The sequence below is a fragment of the Lontra canadensis genome, unplaced genomic scaffold, assembly GCF_010015895.1.
Source record: "Lontra canadensis isolate GAN:19392208 unplaced genomic scaffold, GSC_riverotter_1.0 scaffold37, whole genome shotgun sequence".
Lineage (NCBI taxonomy): Eukaryota > Metazoa > Chordata > Mammalia > Carnivora > Mustelidae > Lontra > Lontra canadensis.
Window position 1 is genome coordinate 4,960,288 of NW_022631031.1, and position 20,837 is coordinate 4,981,124.

General features: G+C 38.0%; 1 long non-coding RNA gene across 1 annotated transcript in view; it reads left to right on the top strand.

Moving 5' to 3' along the window:
• Nucleotides 1–837: 837 nt before the first annotated feature.
• Nucleotides 838–20,837, top strand: part of LOC116874547 — a 34,951-nt gene continuing 14,951 nt past the window's right edge. The window contains exons 1-2 of the long non-coding RNA XR_004384019.1: nucleotides 838–1,093; nucleotides 15,180–15,259. This is a non-coding gene — a long non-coding RNA (uncharacterized LOC116874547). The remainder of the gene's footprint in view (nucleotides 1,094–15,179; nucleotides 15,260–20,837) is intronic.

Below are 20,837 nucleotides of genomic sequence, written 5' to 3' on the forward strand. Positions count from 1 at the left end.
ATTTCCTGTTGTTTCAAGGAGAATCAACCTCTATCTTTAACAGGTCATTGGTCTGAGGTGATTAAATAGTTGCAAATAAATTCTGGGTTGATATGTTAAATTTCAAACCCCAGTGAAAACTAATTACCTCAAGATGCTTTCTTCTATTTCATCTCAGCCTACAAAATGTGTATCTTCTTCACTCTTACAAATGAAGACAATTTGCGAGTCTCCCTGCTTTAAATATTTACAGACTTGTTTGTTTGCTGTGAAGAGACAATGACTGAAAACACTCACTGTAAGTTAGTATTTTATAGTTTATTCAAGCTCAACTTTCCCTTATAATACAGACAACCGATATTCAGTTAAATAAACAGAAATATTGTTATAAGTCAAAATTCATATTTAAGGTAAGGGTAGTGAAAAAGACTTCAAGGTCTTTTACAATTACGTCAGTATCTGTTACTTGAAACTTTCCAGTCCTGTCTGTTTCTTTTCCATGCAAATGTAACTTAACAAGTATTTCTTGAATGCTTATCATTTGCTAGGAACTGTTTGAGAACAAAGAGGAGGGAAGGGAGAGAGGAGGGGTGGGGGCAAGCAGAACGGAGGTTCATGGCGCCCATACTGGGGCTGGGCTTTTGTTGTCCAGATTCTAGTTCTGCCATCTTTGAGCTGTGTGCTCTTGTAATAGTTCCTAAATTTCTCAGATATAAAATTGAGAAAACAGTAATAATAAAAACAATAATTAACCACCATGTTTTAGGAGCAATGAGTAAGTTAATATTTGTCAAGCACTAGAGTAGTGCCTAGCATACAGTAAGTGCTATGTGCTTGTTAAGTAAAGTTGTAGTGAAGACAATAATAGCTAACATTGGTCCAACCCATATTTTACATGAGGCACTTGTGTTTATTAGCTCCTTTACCCTCACCACAACCCGATGAAGCTGATATCATCATTATCTCCACTTCATAGGTGTGGGAACTGAGGGTTGAGTTGATCAGGTAGCCGAGATCAGTCACAGAGATGTAAGTGAGTCAGAAACCATCTGGAACCTACACAAGCTGCATCTAAAGACCCTGTGCTCTCACTTGGCTTATGGTGTAATTTATGGTGAGTAAAAATAAAGGTAAGCCAACAATAAACAGTTTTATGAGTATAGGATGCAGTATACATAACTGAGGAAAAAAAAAAAAAACCTCTGTTGGTTCAGATATACCTATTCCAACCAAAAATTCAGTTAATACATATATAATTTATATAACCACTCTCTGCTCTCTTTCCTGTGTTCTTTTTAGTGAGGAGAAGTTAGATTGTGACACACCCTTTAACACACTTAACATCTTTGGGGAAAAGGTGACATTATTTTTTAAAAGGGGGTGTTTTGTAAGTATCTAGTTGGCATTCTTTTAAAATTTTTAAAGAGATTTATTCATTTATTTTTTGAGGGGGAAGAGACAGATGTAGAAGAAGAGAGAGAATCCTCAAGCAGACTCCCCACTGATTAGGGAGCCTGAAGAGGGGCTCAATTCCAGGACCCTGAGATCATGACCTCAGCTGAAATCAAGAATCTGCCCCTCGACCAACTGAGCCACCCAGGTGCCCCAATTTTTAAAAAAATTTATAAAAGATTTGTATCTTCACATTTTCTTGGTATGTGTAAAAAATAAACAAGTCAATAAACTTCTACAGTAAACATAAAAGAAACCTAAAGCATCACTGTATGGATTGAAAATGTGTTTGTCTCCTCAACTCTGTCATCAAAGACCTAGGTTCACTTTTTCTCCTTTTCATTCCACTGTTAGCATGACTCAGTGGTGTCAAGATGTCTATTCCTGTGGAGGCCCCCATTTTCACTGAAGGTGGGAAGAGAGGAGAGTAAAAAGCTTATTAAAAGCCAACATTCTCTTACCACATTATAATTTCATTGGTAGGAAATGAGTCATATGACTATTCTAACTGTAAAGAATTCTGTTAAAGTGGTCTCTTGCAGCCTCTGTAGTGAAGGTGGCCAAAGAAAAGAGGATCACGTCAGTTAACTGGATTCATCACAGCCATTCAAAACGCAGATGATTTTCTAGTATAGATGGGAAAACTATCAGATAGATATTTAGATTGACATGAATTAATTGCCTGTATGTGTGAAAGTTCAGAATAAAGAATAAAAAAAAAGGAAGAGTTCTTTATGACCTAAAGCCCATAATTTTTAAAAATAACAGTATATTTAAATTAAAGCTTGTCTTTATTGAAGTACAATATGTATATAAGAGCTAAATAATACCAAGGATTTTGTTACTTAACAAAACAACGATTTCCTTCTCACCCCCCTGCATACCTTAGATGTACCTCCCATTGGCCAACATTTTCAACCTTTATTAGTCTTAATGGTATTTAACTCCACACTGCTAAGTACTATGTTTATATGATTGTTCCTTTTAAATTTCAATCTGAAATTAAAATTGATTAAAAATTACATGAGGAATACATAAATTTACATTTTTATTGTAAAAGATTCAAATAGTAGTGAAGTTCATTTACTAGGCAAGTTCCCTTTACTTCCCCCAATCCTACTACCTAACCCATTTTTTCACTTTTATCTTTTTACTTTTTATAATGAATAATTTCAAACACAACAAACACAGAGAGAATATCACATTGGATTTCTATAGCCACCTCTCAGTAATCTTTGATAATACCCTTGCTTTCAGGCATGAGAAGGTGTCCCAGGTTCACCTTGTAAATTCCTTACACCAGACCTGATATCAGGCTTTTCTTCAAGAAATTCTCCTTCATTTTACTAGAATGTGGTGTTTAAAGACTGAGCAATATCCATTGACTTCCTTTATATAGGAATATAGGATTTTGCTCTCTTATGTCATTCCCTATCCATTAATAGCTATATCATAATTTTGGTTAAATCAATATTTACTGATTGCATTACTATGATCATGTAATATGGTTCACACATGTGTTGTGATTACATTCCTAGTCTTGCACAACTTTCTGACTTCCTCTTGAGTAATTATTATTCTTTTTTTATTTACTTAGTTTCTATGTACTTTGTTCCATATATTTGTTCTACTCAAGTCCTCCAGGTGTTTCTTTATGAACTTTTCCTCACAAATATATCAGAAAATCTATCACCTCCATTTTTCCTTTATTGTTTGTTTTCTTCTGGACAGTTCTTCGAGTAATTCTGTTCTAGTCTACACTGGTTGCTTTCTTGGCCTACTCTAAAGCTATTACCCTGAAACATTTTTCTCTCATCAAGGGAATTCCCTTTGATGTTCCCTTTCTTGGTTGATTTCCTTAGTTTTGTGGAGAATATGTTCCAGAAATTCCCAGGAAAATTTACAGAACTGGAATTCCAAATACCTTGGTGAAGTTTGAAAGACATTGGATGTCTAAAAGGTGTTTATTCTACAATTGCTCAATTAGTAGCCGGAGTGTATATGGAGCACGAGACTGAAAATCCTTTTCGCAAAGAACACGATGATGTTGCCCCATTTCTCCTTAGTTTCTAGGGTTGTCTTAGGATATAATATTATTCTTATACCTGATCCTTGATACATGACTTCGTTTTCTCCAAAAGTTTTGAGATCTTCTCTTCATTCCTGATGTTGTGAAATTTCATGACAATGATCCCTGTGTACATTATTTTTGGGGATTGATCATTACATTGGGTAATCAGTAAGTCTTTAAATCGGGATTTCAAGTTCTTCAGTTCTGGGAAGCGTTCTTAACTTATGCCTTTTATGATTTCTTCTCATCTGCCTTCTTTCTTCTTTTGGGAATTTCAACTATTAGATATTTGACTTCTCTATCGGAGTTCTTCAGGCTTATCTTTAAGTCCTTTCATTGACTATTCTTCTGCTATAATATATATACTTTTTTATTTTCTAAGAACATCTACTTGTAGCATTCTTTTTAAAAAAAATAGAAATGAATACTTTATCATTTACATGGTTTCTGTATATAACCATGCAGTATATGTCTGATGAAAGAGTGTAAACAAAATTATTTAAGTGTTAATAATATTTAAGTCAATATTATCAGGCATTTTTAATTTGGAGAAAGAGAACTCTTCCAAAGCTAATGAAATTGGTAGTTTATATAGGGAGGGATTTGCTATCTATGGAAGAAGCTTTGTGGTTTTAGAAAGTCATGGTTCAAAGGAGCAGTTATAAAAGTGGTAATGCCATGTCCCATTATAATTTCTCCTTTGAAGAAGATGTGGCTGATGCATAACATAGGGCAGGATTCATGGGTTGCCTGCTTGATGACACAGGGATGGTGAAGCACTGCAGTGAATTAGTAAGAATTGTCACTGACAGGCTTTAATCTGGAGATTGGTGATACAGTACAGTTTTCCAGCTCTCTGTAAATTTATCAAGGGATTCACATCAAAGAGAAGGTGGCGTTTATGGTAATTTAAACATTTCTATCAATTTATATTTAACAAATAAAAGAAACAGTTTTCCATGGTATGATTTTTTTCTTTTATATTGCTCTTCTTTCAGTCTTCTAGGACATTTGGATGTTTCCTTTACTTAACTACTCTTAGGTCCATAATGTACTTGTATTCAAGATCTAGCTGCATACAAAATGGCACATTAGTTTTAAAAATTTCAGCACAGTTTAGCAAATGAACCATTCTGTACTGATAAAATAAATGTCTCTATTCACGGGCATCGTTCAGTGTCTTGTTGTACTCTCAGTTTTCTCAGCTACCTCTTCCAACATGTAAATCCTCATTCTTAGACAATTCCTTACATGAACAAAAACAGTTCCTTATACTTAATTTATTCCTAGTAAATACCAAGTATAAGTGATAATTGTCTTTGCTTATTTTTTACATCCTAAAACCTTTTTAAAATACATTTTCCTTAACTGCTGAGCCCCCAATTTTCTAGACAAAGCAATTGTTGTCTATATAGCAATGCTAGCATTCTTAGCCATCATGTTGGAATAGCACCTACCAAAAATAGAGCTAATTGAATTTAAATGGAAAGAAAATAGGGACAGTTTAGGTTGCTGGAGTTGTGTGTGTGTGTGTGTGTGTGTGTGTGTGTGTGTGTGTGGCTGGTCACTGGCACATAGCTGGAGATCCCCCCTGATCTCTCAACTGTATTGTATCCAGAGACAGGACCCATGGCTTCTCTGCTTCTATATATTTTAAAGAGGCCCCAGGGAAATCTGAATTTGAATCTCAGCTTTGCCACTTAACAGCTGTGTGTCTTAGTTTACTCCTCTATAAAGTAGAGATAATATTTCTTCTTTTATTATGAGATGGGTGTGAAGACCAATGAGGTCATGTGTATAAAGTGTCTAGCATAGCATCTGGAAATTACTAAACCCCTAACAGTTGAGTAAAGACATGGTATGCTTTTTCTTTTTTTTTTTTTCCTTAATGATTAGGTTTTTAAAAAATCTTTAAGATTTTATTTATTTGTCAGAGAGAGAGAGAGAGAGAGAGAAAGAGAGCACAGGCACATGTAGGGGGACCAGCAGGCAGAGGGAGAAGTGGGCTCCCATTCATGCAGGACTGGATCCCAGGACTCTGGGATCATAACCTGAGCCAAAGGCAAATGCTTAACTGACTGAGCCACCCAGGTGCCCTTATGTTTAGGTTTTAAAGAAACTGTCCAACACTTTTGCAAGGTGGTTTACCAATTTATTTTTCTACCACTTACTATGGCCATCTTTTTGAATTTACCAATTTTTTCCCTTTTCTCTCTTTTTTCTCTAGGCTATTTTTCTAGTACGGAGCAATATTGAGAAAGACCTACTTCAACTCTTTTTAGTGGCATTTTAGAATACAGCAGGAAATTATCCAAATTGCCAGAGACTACTAACTGCAAATAATCTCTTCCCATGAAAACAAATAGAAAATCTGGAAAGAAGAAAAGAGAAAATTTTCAGTTGAAGAAAGCTGTCTCTTGAGCATGCCAAGCTTGTTTCTATCTTTTTCACTGGCCCTTCCTTCTGCTGGAAAGATGTTTGTTTATATGACTGGCCTCTGTCGTTCTGATCTTAGATTAAATTTAAATTTCTCAGAAAGTGTTAGTTCCTGACCACTCAACTCAAAGTATCCCAAATCACAATCTTTTGTTCTTGTTTATTTATTTTACATCTTAATGCATCTGTCTCCCTGCAGAATGTAAGCTTCTTAAGAGCTGGCTCCTTGCCCGTCTCGGTGACTGAATCCCAAAAAGTCATACATACATGTATTTGCTACATTGCAGATATTCAAAAATATTTGTTGAATAAATGTTTAAATGGGCAGACCTTATTTTAACACTAAGAAAGCCAAGCACAGAAAGGCAGTCATTAACTTCATAGTAATTCACCACTCTATGTATGAAGAGACCAGTTACTGATGATTGTGAAGCAGATACTCAGTAAATATTTGTCAAATAAAGGACAAGTTGCCAGTTTCGTCTGCAGTAGATGGTAGAGTCATAGACACGGAGAACGTGTTTTAGAAACAGTTTATCAATGGCCAGCCTCAGGCTGAGGCAGAATGCAGTGAACAGAAGATGTCAAGGTCTTTCATACCCAAGGAGTCAGTACTCACATGTGGCCTCATCATTACCTGGGCCCCTTTCCTTGAGACACCTGTCATGGGCTCAAATTTGTTTTTAGCAACACCTCCATTCTCTTCTTTCCTTCCATTGATCAAAACTCATCCATCATATGTTTCTTGCCCACAGAGTCTTGTTCAACATACAGTGCTTTGAACGGTGATGGATAGTTCCCCCTCTCTGAAGTCTCATGCAGCCAGGATAATAAAATAAATTAGAATGTATTTTAATATCACTCCCTTGTTTATTGTCCAGTGATAAGCAGTAGAGGGGCTCAAGAACAACCAACAGAGAGCAGAAAAACAGTTTAGTAAATAAATAACTCAAGAATGGGCCACCATCCATTAAAATATTGAAAGGGGAGCATGTTTTTTGGGCCCATCTCCACTGAGAGAGAAATTCCACTTTGCCAACACTCTCCACGTCGGTTTTCTGAAGGATGCATTGCTATTGAGTTACTAAGTGAGCTGGAGTGATTCTTGGACCTTTGAAATTCCTATGCGAGCAGCCAATCATAGCTAACAATAGGACTATGGCATTAGTTGGGGGGGGGCAAGCTTTAGCATTTTTTGTTGGCTTGATTGAAGAACGGGGTAAATATGAAAGTGTTACACATTTTTTTTGATTTGTTTAATAATAATATCGAACATTTATTGAGGGCTTGATATGCATTGAGCATTTTTGTAAGTGCTTAGCATGTATTATTTAAATTTTATCTCTGTTTTAATGGAAAGGTTAGGTAATTTTGGCAAAGGTCATTCAGATAATAGAAAGCACAGCCAGAAATTTGATCCCAGCTCATTTGATCCCATAGTCTGAGCCCTTAATCCCTGAACTACTCTTGCTCTGACAAGGGTGTGAATGAGAAATGATTGCTAGCAGACTAAAAACACAATAGGAATTGTCTCTAAAGAATTTCTCCAGAAACCCTCCTTCTCTTCACTGTAGATCATCCATTTGATAAACACAGCTGAAAAGTTAAAAAAATTATCCTCAAAGAATTGCTTAATTATTTATGAGAAATGGCGTATCTTATGAAGTATAATTTCAAAGAGGAAGTCCCATACTTTGTTAATAGTTCACTTTCTAGACGGCTCCCATGTCTTATTTTTCTAGGTGGATTTTTCCATCTATTACCACTAGATGGTGTGTGGATTATGCAAACACCCCAAATGTCTTGAGAGAAATTAGCCCAAAGCAAAAAGAAGAAAAATTCAGCAGAGAAACATAAATGTGGAATTTGGACGCAGGGGAAGATGGTCATGCCTGACACAGTGGTTTTCTAATTGTGGGAGCCTGGTTTCCTTTCAGAATAAGCATTAGTAGTTACTTAATCAAGTTAGAGAAGATTTGAGTCTTCTAGTCCAAAGCTGCCTGAGAGTTTGTTTTCTCAGGAAACTATATACCGCCCATAATCATAGCCAGGGTTAGCGCTTTGAAAGAGATACTGAGGAACAAATTCTAATACAGCCAACAACTGCTTCCTCTAATTGTAATATGGGTTTTCTGGAACCTACTATGATCTGAAAAGTTATTTTTTCCTGATTTTCTTCAATGAGTCTGTAACAAAAGTGATCATGAATAGCCAGTTAACCACTTCCTAGCAACCATATGACCAACCAAAATGATATTGTAAAATTCAGGGTTGTTTAATGAATAGGACCAGAAAATTCCTGGGAATTTCTTGAGAATAAATTTTAAAACTAAAGGGAAGTCACTTATTCTTTTTGAACTTCCACTTCTACAAAATGAAAAAATAAGTCCCCAAAGTTCTTTGCAGGTAGCTCTATGACATCTAAAGAAGGAAAGAACAGTATGGGTCCTCGTGCTCATAAACACACATACGTACAGATACACCCTGTTTTTTAGTTCTAAACTAGTTTTATGTTCTGTTTCCACATTAAGGGTATATAACAATATTATATTTGCTAAAGGAGTAAAGAGAATGAAGCCTCATATATGTAGGTGTGGTGGTACTTGGAATTTGGTATTGTGCAGGGGAGTACTATTATATGACCTATTTTTCATAAGTTGTTGCAGATCCTGTTTGTGAGGAAATGATGCTGATGAGACTGTAGGTAGTAATGTACAATTCTAGGTTAATTGATTACGTTTCACCATATGAAGAGTTATTTCTCTAATTTTTTTCCTTGAGTAAATATATTTGATCAACTCTTATCTGTTAAACCCTAAAAATACCCAGTTGTCATTTTGATTTTAGACTAGGTTTAGGGTTTGGGATTAAAATCAAAATTGAAAATGATCCAATAATGATAAACACAAGGAGGAAATAAATAACGTCCCTGAAAGAGTCCCGTTATCCATGATGCTTAATTCCACACATAGATGAAGGCAGAGTACTTACTTGGTTTCCTCACTTCTTCATTGGGGCTGCCATTCTCAGTCCTGAGCTGGATGGGGGCACCAACACTGCATAGAGGAAAAAAAAAAAAAACCAGCATGGTCACTGTGGGAAAGGCACATCCTCTCCTCATGGTATTGAAGTGTAGGATCTTCTGTAAAGACACACCATTCTTTTTTGGTAACCTGCGAAACCACATTTGGCTTCATGTTAATTGCATGCACTCCGCTGAATTTTACAGGCAACTGTTGCTTTCACTATTTTATTGTAACCTTGGTCCTATATTCTTAAGATTATCAACCAATTGCCAAATACAGGCACTCAGTGATTACCTAGGGTGTCTTTTGCTTCCTTGCTTTCTTTTCTTTTCTTTCTTTCTTTTTTTTTTTTTTTAAGATTTTATTTATTTATTTGACAGATCACAAGTAGGCAGAGAGGCAGGCAGAGAGAGAGAAGGAGGCAGGCTCCCTGCCAAGCAGAGAGCGTGATGCGGGGCTCAATCCCAGGACCCTGACAACATGACCTGAGCCGAAGGCAGAGGCATTAACCCACTGAGCCACCCTGGCACTTTTTTAAAAAGTGCCTTTCTAAGCAATGTAGACTATGGGAGGGATTTGAAACATAGTAGATGAGTTTTAAAAAGAGATTGGAGATCAAAGAACCACCTGTGTTCCTTCTCTCTGAAGACTTCTGATATTTATAGTCAACCCTTTTTGCATTCAGTATCTCTAAAGGTCTGGTAGCATCAAACTCTACCTGCTTAATCATCAGTCTTACTTCAATTTATCATAAATGGGTCAAGATATGCACCAGTTGAAGTTGTACTGGATAACTTGTTTAGTACAGAACATGGGTAGTATCCAGTAAAGTTTTTAGGATGTATTAATAGGTGCATAAATGGTTATTCATTTATTTGACAAGAGTTTACTCCTAAAAGGAATCAAAAATATAAAGAACATTTGTTTGTATTGTTGTTGGTCATTTTATATCAGAATATGAAACTTTATCTTCAGCAAAAGTGATCAATATTAAGTGATCAATAAAAGTGATCAATATTAAGGCTTATAGTTCTCTTTAAAACTTGAGGAAAACTAATTTTTCAGAAAAAAGGATTAGCACACAGTTTCAGAGTTCCAATAGTTTAGAATCAGGTACCTATGTGTTATAGATAGAAGATAAGGAAGAAAGACTTTTTTTAAGGTTTTATTTATTTATTGGACAGAGAGAGACAGCAAGAGCAGGACCACAAGCAGGGGGAGTGAGAGAAGCAGGCTTCCCACTGAGCAGGGATCCTGGAGGCTCCATCCCAGGATCCCAGGATCACTACCTGAACTGAAGGCAGAGGACGCTTAAGACTGAGCCACCCAGTCACCCAGGATTAAAAAGGCTTTTAAATGCCTTTTAGAGCCACCTTCATATCACAAATCCTTGAAGGATTAACTGATTAACTTTAGTTTATAAATGAAAACTAGTGTTCCAAGAACCTATGTACATCACTTAGCATAATCTGGCTGTGTTGAAAATGCCCTCTTTTCTGAGGAAAACCCTACTAAAAACAGCAGGACTATCTTTTACTTACAATCTCTTGGGACCAGACGCTATAACATTGGTGGCCGTTGACCAAGTGGGTCACTCAGGACTTCCAAAATGTGAAGACTGACCTCTACAGTTGTGGGTAATAAGCCAGATGGTAGGCACATTATGGCCATTATCACACTTTCATAATACCATTGATTAAGGTTAATAAAAAATCAATGACAATTTAAAATTATTTGTATAAGGAAAACATTACTAAGAAAACAAACAAACCAATCAACACAGACAGTGGCTAGTCAAGGAAACACCTAGCAGACAAATCCTTAAGAAATTCTTCTAGTACTCTTAATCATAGGAAACAAACTGAGGGTTGTTAGAGGGGAGGCGGATGGAGGGATGGGGTAGCTGGGTGATGAACATTGGGGAGGGTATTTGTTATATAATGAGCACTAGGCATTATATTAGACTGATGAATCACAGACCTGTACTCCAGAAACAAATAATATATTATATGTTAATTATATGTTAAAACTAAAGTTGAATTAAAAAAAGAAAAGAAAAAGAAAATAGAAAAAAAATCCTCTACTTACCAAGTCTGGGAAGGGTCCATAAAGGACTGAGGAAATTCTTGTAAGCAAGTTGCAAAATGTTCTTTAGGGTGTGCCAGTATAGGGTCATTTCCTCCCACCCACCTCACTCCCCGCTGTGGCATGCTCTTATTTGGGGTTGGGGCGGGGAGTGGTCCGCCCCAGTTGAATACTAAATTAGATGAGATAGTGAGCTCTCTTGCTTAGAGTTGGTAAGTAGAAGACATGCCACTGTGGAATGTTTGATCCTAAAGGAAATTGATGATTTATTGGTGGGAATAAACCTACTGATGCCTTACCTTCTAAGGTTTGGGTGACTTAATTTCTACTGCATATTTCATTGACTTCCTATGTGAAAAGAGTGAGATGAGGCCTATAAAGAAGGTACTTCAGATAATCTAATGCGGGGTTTTGGACTTGGTATTACCAACTTGATGTAAGTTCTCTCAAAAACATCACTTGTTTTTAACAGAGTTTTAGATTCACCCAAGTTTAAAAAAAACAAAAGAAATGTACCACTAAAATCCACAGAAACCTAATGAATGTACCAGAGGGACCAGAAGGTTGACAATTCTTTTTCAGTGATATGATTTTTAAAAAATATTTTATTTATTTATTTGCCAGAGGGAGAGAGAATAAGAAAGCGAGAGAGTACAAGCAAGGGGAGTGGCAGGCAGAGGGAGAAGCAGGACCCCCACCCCCAGCAAGCAGCCCAACAGGGACTCAACCCCAGGATCCTGGGATCATGGTCTAAGCTAAAGGCAGATGCTTAACTAACCGAGCCACCCAGACGCCCTTCCACTGATGTGATTTGAAAAGCAGGAATTTATTTTTGTAGATGACCATTGCTACAAATATATTAATTTCATAGTTTCTTCACTCTTTAAATCTCTTTTCTCCTATATTTTTGCCAGTGCATATAAATACTTCTTGCACTTTGCTTTCTAATTGGAATCAAGACATCTTAAATGGATTGTATTTGAGTTGTAGCATATTTTCTTGATAAGCATCATAGATTTCCTCAGGACTATAATCTCTGGGGATATTGGTAGCATTGCCATGATCATTATAAAAGAACATGTATGATCTTTGTCACATGTGAAAGCATCATACAAATCATTGTAAATGAATTTTTCCCCCTTTCAGAAGGTCCTTCTCTAAGATATTTGTCATATAAGACATGGGGTTGTTGTTTACACTGATGGCTTGTAATCATCAGTGGCAAGATTATTTTCATATGCTTGGTAATATACATATTATTAATATACTTTGGATTATATTTGGTAATTTATATAGACTTACAGAGCGTTGTTCAAATTTATTATTTAATTAATGGTCAAAGATATTATTCCTTCTTTTATACATGAGCAAACTGAAGCTTGGAGCTGCAAAGGAAGTTTACTTAAGATACATAGATGGCAAGCCGCGGAGCCCAATGTAGAATTATTTTGTCCACATTTCATATGCAGCATCTTGGGATTTGCAGAATAACTATAAGACATAGTTTTTGCCTTTAAGGAAGTTGTAGTTTATTTATTTATTTCTTTAATTATTCATTTGAGAGAAAGAGAGAGAGTGCACAAGCAGCAGGGAGGGTCAGAGGGAGAAGCAGACTCCAGACTGAGCAGGAAGCCGGATGTGGGACTCAATCCTGTGACTCCAGGATCCTGACCTGAGCCATAGGCAGCCACCAAACCAACTGAGCCACTCAGGCAACGCTGGAAGGAACTTGCAGTTTAGTTGGGAAAATGACTGATGTCATGAAAACAGCTTGTACAGGTAGTAGATAGAGGATGGTCCTCAGACCATATGGCCTTTGAAGCTCATAGAAACCTGTTTCTTTGAATTGAATAAAGTTGCATGTAAACTATAAGACAAAAAAATGCCTTTTCACTGATAAAAGGTGCTGTCACAGACACCTGTTGTCTAAGGATCTCGAGACGTTTGAGATAGTCTGTGAACCTAGATTTACATCCACCCAAACATACAGCACCCACATTACCATGTGTCTTCCCAACAACCATGTAGCACACTACACAGGGGAAGCCAAGGTTTGTCCTTGAGAAATGCATCCAGTTTTCCCTATTAACCAGGCCTGTGGAAGGACCAATAGCATGATGCATGTCAGGTAAATTGATCGCACATGCTACTCCAAGTGACCTCAGGCTCCCTTCCTCTGTAACACCACCAACTGGTGGTTAATATTCAGCTGAGCTATTAGGTAGAACACAAAAGTAGGGACAAGATTTGCAATCTGTTAATGTTTTCTTAAGATCTTGTTAAATAAAAGCTAAATCCATCATTAGTGGAAGTAGTAATAAATTAGGTGCTGTAATTAGCAGTCCAAATGCATACCTTTGTAAAAGGTTATCTTTAATGTCTTTTTTTTTTTTTTTTCATTAACGTAATTGTGTGTTTTGGAAACTCATAGCCAAGAGGGAGACCTAGGAACTGCAAAAGTACGATTGCTTAGTCAAACAGAAGTGGATGTACTCCAAGTAAGCCAACATGTAATTAATTAGAATATTGTTGGAGTAGTTAAGATCTTTTGGAGGGAAAAAAGACAATTTAAAAATAATTTTTAGTATTTTGCCCTTTATGGAGACTGAGTACATAAAGCATACCCACAGAATCTGGCATGGAGTAGGTATTTAAAAAAAATGCTAGCTTTTAGGAAGTTAGTGTTTGTGACAATCAGAGAATGTAAATCCTCTATCATTGGCTTACTGAAGCTTCTCTGTTCCCAGAGACTTTCCTGTTTCACTGGGGCTCATATCTCATTGTATACTAAGGCTGACTTGATTTGTCTCAGTTCTCAGACTTTTTCTTTTGAGAGAGAGAGAATGGGACTGTATGGATATGAAAGCAGGGAGAGGAGAGGGAGAAGGAGAGAGAATCCTAAGCAGTCTCCATGCTCAGTGTGGAGCCCAGTGCAGGGCTCTACCTCACCACCCTGAGATGGTAACCTGTGCTAAAATCAAGAGCCAGATGCTCAACAGACTGAGCCACACAGGCACCTGAGGCTTGGAGTTTTCTTAACAAGAGGACCATGTATTACTCATCTCTCTTCCCCCAGCAACTCTCACATCATTCAGAAGGTAATACCTTCTAAATAAGTATTTCTTAAATTTGTTGATTCCAGTTTTTCTCTGTTCATTATTTCGTATTGACCATCTGGTTTCAACTAATAAGAGTCAAAATTGAATCTGTTTAGGTAAGAACAACATCATCCCCCACATTTGTTATCTCCACAGCCTACCTACCTTATCTCTTTGGCTCTCTTTGGCTTCCCCACACTGCTCCTCTGTTATCAGAAATTCAATTCTCACGATGCTGTCTTTCCAAAACAAAATCAGATTCTGTCATTCTCTTGCTCAGAAATTTCTCATGCTTTCACATTCTCTCCGGGTTAAATATCTCAGCTCCTTTTCATGAAATGCAAGGACTTTCCATGAATAGACTCTTCTTTTCCCCTCCAATTTCTTCCGCCACTTACCTCTTTTACTTTATACTCCAACTATATGGCATCTGTGTTATATTTCCATTTCTCTGAACTTTTTTGACTGCCTGGAATATCTCTCTGACCCGCAACACATACCTTGCTTTTCTAGCCTTGCAGCTTCTTGCCTGTTTTTCAGTCCGCAGCCTAGTACTTATCTCTTAGGAATCTTTCCCTGATTCTCACAGCAGACTTAGGTTTTTTTGCTTTGCTCCCCCTAGGACTACTCTTGGCCCCAAGCCTACACATATCTTTATTAAATCAAATTTCTGATTGTACTTAGATTGTGGGTTTGCTTGTCTATCTTTCGTCAAGGCCATGGGCTCCTTGAGAGTAGGGTAATTGGCCTGTATTAGTAACTCAAGACACATGTGTTGAATGAACGACTACATGAAGAGTGAATGCATTTGATAGATGGGACCATAAAACTGTCTTTATCAAGTCAGAACTTCAAAAAGAAAAATAAAAATCCTTGTAATGGATATTTGTTGAAATGATTAATATTCCATGTCATGGTGGTAAAGACAGCAATAAAAGGAACAAAAGGTATCAAAAATTCAGTCCTTTCCCAGAGGCGCATAAACCAGATGTCCTAACACTTTTTTTTTTCCCTCTTACTTTCTGTGTTAAGAAAGAAAGAGACAGGACGACACAACCCACAGGAAATTCTCCATGACATTAAAGAAGATCACGAAAGCCGCTCTGCAGCTGGTGAGATCAGTGAAAATAAACTCAGTGATTTAATGTAAACTGCCACTTGCTTCTACAGAAAAGAAACATGGTACAAGTGTTCACAGAAAATGGTGCAGCCTGAGAGGGGTCCATATTGGTTTCTGAGGACTGGGTCTATATCTGAGTCATCTTTGCTTTCCTGATCGTGCCTAACATAGGCTGTGTATGTAGTAGGTGTTTGTGAAATGCAGGAGGATAGGAATAATCAGATCTGTTATCTTAGAGGCATTGGATAAGTAATCTAAAGAGTATTGGATGTTGTTTTAGTCTCTGAATTTTGGCACCTACGTGATACAAACTCTGGTGGGAGCTTGTCACTAAAAACAAAGCAAAACAAAAGAAATTAAGTGGTTACTACACAAAAATGTATAATGTCTACCAATACTATAAGCATGAGAAGGAAAATGAATCTGGCCAAAGGTGTTTTGAAATGAGACTTCTTGTGTGGTTAGAAACATCATGTCCTATCATGTGTCTGCTGCTTTGCTCCATCTTATCAACTTTGGGACGAAGGGTGGGAAACCACTGAAGGTTTCATCTCGTGCATTCAACCAAGAGCCTGTCTGCTTCAGTCCTGGAAACAGATGGTTTTCTCTTTTTCTTTCACCAAAATCTTTCACTCATCTGAGTAGTCCTTTTTAATTCTTCTTAAAGTCTTTTATTATTCATTTAATTTATTCAGCAAATATTCACTGAACCCCTACTCTATGCCAGCCTCTGTTCTATGCTCTGGGGACACAGAAGGTTCCTGGCTATTTCTGACCTCAAGGAGTCATGAGGAGCTAGTCCTGCAAGACCAGTGATAAAGAATTAGTACATCTTGTGCTGGGTGTGTGTGTGTGTGTGTGTGTGTGTGTGTGCATATGAAACTTATGAGGGGTAGGCGGCAGGGGCTGTGGGGCTGGAGGAACAAGAATTATTTAGACTGGATTGTCAGGAAAGGTTTTCCAAGGAAGTAACATGTTCCCTCATTTTATCCCTTTTCTAGCTTGTATCCATGTGACTGACACAGACTCTAGCTTAGATGAATTTGATGCTCATAGCAATTCCTGCTGTATCATTTTCTGCTTTCCTTATCCTCCCATGGCTGCCATTCATATCTAGAGGAAAAAACCAATTTTCTTCCCATGCTTTCAGTATTTCATGAAGCCACAAAGAAAATCAAATAGCAATAACCAAGGGTCTGAGGGTCCCAACACACACACACACACACACACACACACACACACACACACTCCAGAGCTGTTTTTTGCCAGTTAAGTGAATATTATGAAGATTAAATGAGATGATGCTTTAAAATATTTTGTGCAGTGCTTGATACCTAGTCAGTACTCAGTAAAGATTAGATATTATTATGATGATGATAATCAAGGCCTTTATTATGATCTGATAGACATTTGTAAAGCTCTTGCTGGATATATAATTCTCTGAAATACTCCCATTTAGGCATCACATTTTCTAAGTGTTTCCTGGGTACAGAGCTGCGGTAGGTGTTGTAGGGAGCAACAGGGTACTGGAGAAGAACGAGCTCCTCTCTCTTCACTGCTTATGAGACAAAGCAGGCACCACCAGTATAAGACAAATGGAAAGAACAATTCTGTTTACAAAGCAGCCTAATTGTGAGCACCAATGACTACATCCAAGTGAGAAACACAACTCTTTAGGGGAGGATGATTAAACTGTCACCTCCTAGACCTTTTATCTCTTAATCATAGCTCTCCTTCCCATGGAGAAGCATCAAATCTTGGAAACGTAGTAGGAGGTCATTCAATTATTTACCACTTTGAAAATGGTGAAGAGAGGGGCCTAGGTGGTTCAGTCAGTTAAGGGTTTGACTCTTGAATTTGGCTCAGGTCATGATCTCAGGGTCGTGAAGTCAGGCTCTGTGCTGGGTGGAGGTTGCTTAAGATTCTCTTTATGCCTCTCCTTCTGCTCTCCCGCCCCCACCCCAAAAAACAAAGAAATAAAGAAAGTAAAAGAAAAAAAATTGGTGAGAGAACTAGACAAGAGAAAAGTACTCAAGGACAATGTTGGTTGATTCAAAGTGACTCTAACCTACTTGTCATATAACCACTTTCTTTTTGGGTTTGATTCCTTTGCAATTTCAATTGGGATAGTTTGTCACAGGCAGAAAACAAAACAAGGTTTGTGATTCAAATATTTCAATCTCTGTGCCAACAGGGATCCAGAGTTTTCAACATATAAATGAGAAATGGTGGAACTTACCAGACAGAGTGGCTCTATTCATAGACCTGCTCCAGAAATCCTGTTGATGAATTTCTGAAGCCAAAGTACTACTTTGATTTGTAATTTTACTTTCTTCTCAGTCCCTGTTTTAGTTATTCTTTCTATGTAACAAATCACCCCAAAACTTGGTAGCTTACAACAGAAATATTTTTCATCTCTATGACTGACTTCTGTGGGCGAAGTTTAAGAAGGGCTTGGCTGAGTATTTCTGTTTCTGTGTGCTCATGCACATGTGTGCTCATGCAGGTATGGAGGACAGGACAAGTAGGGACTGGAGCCACCAGTTGTCTTTGTGTCATCCCAGGACAGGCTAGGTGGTGTTCCCATGTGGGTTAAATTGGGCTTCCTCATAGCATGACTGCCCTGGGGCAGTTGGCTGCTTAAAGAGCAGCTCAGGGCTCTGGCATGAATATTCTAGCTCACCAGGTGACGTGGGCTGGGAAGTCACACAGCATCACTTCTGTTTCCTTCTAGTGCTTACACCAGCCTGCCCATGCTCAGGATTGAAGGGGGCGCTCAAGGTCCTTGAGGAGCACTTGCACTGGGAGATAATGTTGGGATTGTCCTTGGAGAATACAAGCTTCCCCAGCTTCCTAAGAGCAGGTTGCAGGAGCAGGGTTGGCCTAGGAGACTGCCAACTTTCTGATGGAATGGAAATGTGCCTTCTAGCATTTGTACTTGGAAACTAAAAATAAGTAGTCAAGAAAACCTAGCTACCAGGTCACAAAACACTAAAGGGGAAAAAACAACCTTTATTCTGCTTTTTTTTTTTTCTTTACTACTGCCATGTTTTATTCTATAACGAAAAATAATGATCCCAGATCTTTATAATAATGTCACCATTTTAAACACTGACAATAGACCTAAAAAAAAAAAAAAAAGAAAAAGAAAATGAAAAAGTTGATTCTGAGAAGTTTTATCCTCCTGCTTGAAAGAAGATGCAAAAAAGCAAAAAATGGAGACATCTTATCTCACAGTCACAGGAGGAAAGTGAGAAAACTGTGCATACATTATGGGAGACCATAGAGGGCTAAACTGGGGCTTGAGTCCCTGGTTTGTGTTTTGTGTTTTGTTATTTTCAAAATGGTTTTGTTCTGGTGGGGCTGATTGGAAATATGGAAACCACACATTCCTGAATAATGAATTAATATAAATCAAATTTCAGGTGTAGGACTCTGTTACCTGAAAAATGAATTATAATTGAAAATTATGCATTTCTGGGGTGCCTGGGTGGCTCAGTGGGTTAAAGCCTCTGCCTTCGGCTCAGGCCATGATCTCAGGGTCCTGGGATCGAGCCCCACATCAGGCTCTTTGCTCAGCAGGGAGCCTGCTTCCTCCTCTCTCTCTCTCTCTGCCTGCCTCTCTGCTTACTTGTGATCTCTCTCTGTCAAATAAATAAATAAAATCTTTAAAAAAATTATGCATTTCTTTTTCATCCTATGTAAGGATTTTAGCCTCTCCTAGTAATTGTATTCAGGACCACTTAGAGCATATGATGTGGTGGAATTCAGCTCTATTAATAGACAGCTACTAATATGCTTTTGAACTTGACTTGTGAGGAATCAGTATTTGTCATCTGTTTCATCCCATTATGATTTTGAACATGAGCACTCTTTCATGTATACTCAGGAGAAGGCATATTCTTCCACAACAAATGGTCCACTTACTTAGATTTGTCTCTGGCCCCAATTTGCTTCCAATGTTAGCATGGTATTTACTTCAAATTTTCAAACCATGTTTCCAATATGGCTTTAAAATCTCTCTCTCTCTCTCTCTGTTGAAAGGAGGAAAATATCTCAAGTGGGTGCAAAAATTTGTGGAAGGAGTTGTTGCTAATTTTTCATTCTACTTGCCGAACTTTTAGCCCTTCTGCTTTGCATCTTTAGAAAGACTCTTGGGGGCCGATCCAAAAGAAGGCTACCCTCCGAATGAGGGAAATAAGTCCGTCCTTACCTGTGGGATAAATGCCTTGGGAAGCAAACAAGGCCTGGGTAGCATAATGGTCCCCAGAGTCTCCCTGCTCCTGCAGCAAATAACCCCGGAGGGAAAAAGCATACAGGAGAGCTCATCAAACCAGGACAATGCATCCAATTAGCAGAACACTCCACAAATTTCCCACCCTCTTGTAAACAGAGAACCTCAGGGTTTTTCTGCAGTAGTTCTGCCTGGGAGCGTGGCTGCTTGGAATTCCACTCTGAGAGTCTGAATGGGCTCTTAGCACAGATGGTTTGTGGGAGCTTTTTCCCGAAGCCAATACGGTCAGAAATTTTCTCCAAAAGAAAGTGAGAATATCAACAGCAGTAATGTCTTCATTTTATCTTACTTAAACTAACTTGTATGTAAGCCCAGACCCCCCCCCTTTTTTTTCCAGATCTGCCTACAGTTACAGTTAGAGTATCAAGGCAGATTGGGAAACAGTCTGTTCTTTTGTCACAAGGTAGGTAGATAAATGCAGCCGAACCCCTGAGACGGTTCTGTCATTTTCAAGTACATTGAACATCAGGGGCATCTCTGGGTCACACCATCCTGGGTTGGTCTGACGTGTCACAACTGTTTTCAGGTTGAACTTGAGGAGTATGTTTCATGCAGTACCACCAACTCAAAACCAGAAATCACTCGCTGGGGGTCCCGTACCTCCAGATACCGCCATCTTCCTGTATTCAGGAAAGAATCTCGCTTTCAGCAACTGTTGCTCAAACCTCAAATGCACGAAAAATAAGCTAGCTTAAGAATAGTGGAAGAAAGGCAAATTTTATCTTCGGTGACCAGCTGTTAGGTGCTAACGTAGGGTGGCTGCATCAAGTGACCGGGCCTTACAGTGAACAAGGGGAAGTGCTGTTAGGGATGTTTCTGTCTAACTTCAGAAGTTTCGGTCACACAGACGTTCAGGATGTTTGCATAGTTCCAGGGAGAACAAGCAAAATTAAAACACTCAAGTCAAAGAAGCATCTGAAATCCGATGACTCACTTTCTCTTTTATTTAAATAAAAGCTCTGAACACAAATATGTGACCTCAATACATAGAAATATATGACTTGGAAAAGAAAATAGGTTCTCAAATAAGTCACCTGAAAAAGGCGAGTGGTCAGTAGCAACTTCTTAAAGATCTTCATGTCTTCGCAAGGCTGCTGGTGGTTAAGCCATTTAGGATAATTGTTGAAGTTTAGCCTCAAGACTTTGATGTGTTCAACATACTCACTTAGCAGTAGGCCTGCCCTTGAACAGGCCATTTAATTTTTGTTTATCTCAGTTTCTTTATCTATAAAGTGGGAATATTAGTAGTATCTATCTCCTGGGAAGATATTCCTTG